The sequence below is a fragment of the Capsicum annuum genome, chromosome 4, assembly GCF_002878395.1.
Source record: "Capsicum annuum cultivar UCD-10X-F1 chromosome 4, UCD10Xv1.1, whole genome shotgun sequence".
NCBI classification, from domain to species: Eukaryota; Viridiplantae; Streptophyta; class Magnoliopsida; order Solanales; family Solanaceae; genus Capsicum; species Capsicum annuum.
In genome coordinates, this window is record NC_061114.1 from 197,360,343 (window position 1) to 197,363,844 (window position 3,502).

Consider the following 3,502-nt stretch of genomic DNA (forward strand, 5'->3'; position numbering starts at 1 on the left):
CGACAGGCAATTGTTTGTACAAAGTTTACATCAATAATACCTACGATAGGTATTGTCCACAACAGCCGAAAGTTTTCCAAAATGAGGAATGCTTAATCAACATCATCAAAGGTTTTAGCATTCCGGTTGGCTTACCTTGGCATTTGATCGATGAAGTGTACATCCCAATCAATTATGGTGATGAATTCCATTGGGTGTTAGCTATCATCATTCTAAAACAGAGGCGCATCCGAGTTTATGACTCGATGTCGCGAAGGAGATGTTCTGGGCCGTCGTCTGAGATACAAAAGCTGGTCAAAATATTACCTACTTACCTTGATATGAGTGGTTTTTTGGACCAAAAGGTTCGTACTGATTGATCGATGATTGAAGCATACCGAATAAAATAGCTAATCCATTTGATGTACAATATGTTGAAGAAATTGCTCAACAAACCATTGGTAGCCTGTAAGTTTAAGTGTCATGATTTAGTTTTATTTCACAAATTTCACAACGCTTGCATGAACTGCAAGATATGGATTATCTGTTTTTTTATAACGCAAGGATTACGGTCCTTTTGTTGCCGCCTACGCCGAGTATTTGAGGATGGATTATAAGTACCAAATAATGGACTTGATTCCAAATTACTCCGCAAAAAATATGCTGTTCTTTTAAGGAAATACGGAGAAACGAAAGCTCAGAATCCGTATGCAAACGACATTAAAGATCCACGACGACCAAAGCCGAATTCCGTAGCACCGGATGAAGAACAACCTGTCCATATTGATTAGATATTTATAGGCTATAGCTTGAGTCCGTCAATGTAATAAGCTATCCTCCTTGATTTAACTTGTTGATTTATTTGTAGAGTAGATCGTTTGTACCCATAATGATTTTTTTACATTTCATTTATTTGTTGAGTTATTTCATGTAATTTTCGAAGGCTTCGATTTATTTTATGTTGTCTATGAATATAATTTAATCCTTAGTTTTGAACATGTTAATTTAAATGGAGTACTAAATTCAAATATCTCAACAGATAAGACATTTGCTGTAATAGACGACATATCTTATTAAACAGATTTAGACATATGTTGCAATATGAGATGCAACACGTAGATAATCTGCTGGAAATTATATAACAGGTCTTCCTACTTTTTTTATTTGCTCCAACAGATTACCTATCAGTTGCAACAGATAGATTATATGTTGCAACAGATCGTATATCTGTTGCGACAGACAGACTGAGAACATCTGCATAACACAACAGATGACCAACCTATTCTAACATATAATCAATATATCACAAGAGGTACTATATCTGTTACGACAGATATAACATCTATTGCATTATAAAAGTTTAACTTGGTCAGACAAAAAAATTATTGCCATTACATGTAAAGTGAATTGGCTTAAAATGAAAAATTATTATCGAGTTTATCTTCGTCTTTGTACATATTCTTATTTATACACGGGTTTCAACCATTTAGTTAGGTCATCTACTAGAAATTATATAACAGGTCTTCCTACTTTTTTTATTTGCTCCAACATATAATCTATATGTTGCAACAGATCGTATATCTGCTGCAATAGACAAACTGGGACATCTGCATAACACAACAGATGACCAACCTATTCCAACAGATAATCAATTTATCACAATAGGTACTATATCTGTTACGACAGATATAAAATCTGTTGCATTATAAAAATTCAACTTGGCTAAACATAAAAATTATTGCCACTACATGTAAAATGAATTGACTTGAAATAAAAATTTATTATCATGTTCGTCTCTGTCTTTGGACATATTCTTATTTATACGTGGGCTCCAATCATTTAGTTAGTACCCCATATGCCCAGACCCATTTCATCTTTCCCACAACGGCGTTGCACACACCGGTCATTTATGTGTCAGTCAGCAAACACTCGATATATGCAAGTGAGTACGGACTGCACGTTGTACTGGTTGTATTTTTTAGGAGCTAGATGTTCTTATTTCGACCTTCAAAATCCCATGATTCCTTCGTCAAGACTTCAGCCGGCAAATGATCCATCAACTTATTCTGCGTCAACAACTTCAAGAGTGGCTGCATGTGGGTTAAAAATGTTTTCTCGCTGAAGACAGGTAAGTTGCAGTCATAAACCTTAATCTCTCCCTCATATAGTAGTATCTCAACAACAAGAAAATGTATGACATCACGTTCATGACTACAAAGATTCTCTTTTCCTTGGTCCAGCACTTCTCGTGTAGATATGGCCTCTTCTCTCTAACATATTTAATCGTTTCTTCATTCCATTGGAACGTAGAAACTAACTCATCAAATCCCGGGTCATCGAAATCAGCTAGCTCACGGAGATTAGCGTACCTATCCTTGAAATTATTATAGAAGTTAAATTCCATTATCCTATCGGCAGCATCATAAGCATCTGGGTACGCTGATTGTCTGCTCCTCATAAGGCAGAGAATTTCATCAACATACTGTGGTATAAGAAGATAATTTTTAAATAGATTAGTAATTGTAAAAAATAAAAATACAGTGGAAAAATCCAATGTAGAGGGTTCTCTGAATCAGTTCACAGATTACCCAGCCAACGCAACTTATGCAACAGATGTGTATTATGTTGTAATAGAATACCAAGCTATTGCAATAGATTACACATCTGCTGCGTAGATTCTTCTTCATGGAGTAGATTGGTAGGCTAGGTTAGCAAAAGTAAACTTACATTGTCCTCGTACCACACGCGCATATTTGTCATATTCGTGAAGTCCTTAACGGTAAATGAATGCATGGTGTATTCTTTTTGAACCTTCATCTTCGTGAATTCTTCCAGTTCCTTCTTCTTGCCAAGCGTCGTGAATATGTCCACCTTCTTCGGCGACCCTTAAACTTCAACAACTCTTGGAGCGGAGGAGTTACAATTTTTGATAATTTCAGAACGGAGAAAATTTATCTAATGTTTCTTATCTTCCTCCTAACTGCCATTGTAGGATTGCATGGCTCCCTCACCTCGTTGGATGGTATGACACCCCTCCTGGATTTCAACTCCTTGGCAGCTTCAGCAATAGCCTCTAGCTTTTCAAGAAATTTATCCTCTCTGTCCTTACACACTTTGTATTTGCAATGAGAATATGAGGGTGGGGAGGGATAAGAGAGACTATTGTAAGAGTAGGAGGGACTGATGTAAGAGTGAGAGAGAGGACCTATGCAAGGGGCGTTTTTAAAAGTATTTATTTTTTGCTGAGCACTAACTGCTCATAATCACGACTGGCAGCAGCAGCAGCATCAGGATGGCTGCCACCATCACAAACAACTCCATCAGCAACACCCTCAGAAGAAGCACCCGAATCTATTGCAGTTTGAGGTTAGTCGTGAAGAGCTTCAATATTAGGCTGACCTTGCCTAACTGCTCTTCTATGGATGTTGCTCCAGCAAATTCCTTCTTTATTAACTCCGCCATTGGGTTTTCTTTTGTATCAACAAAACCCAGAGTAAGAAAAGAAGTCATCCCCAGCTTATCA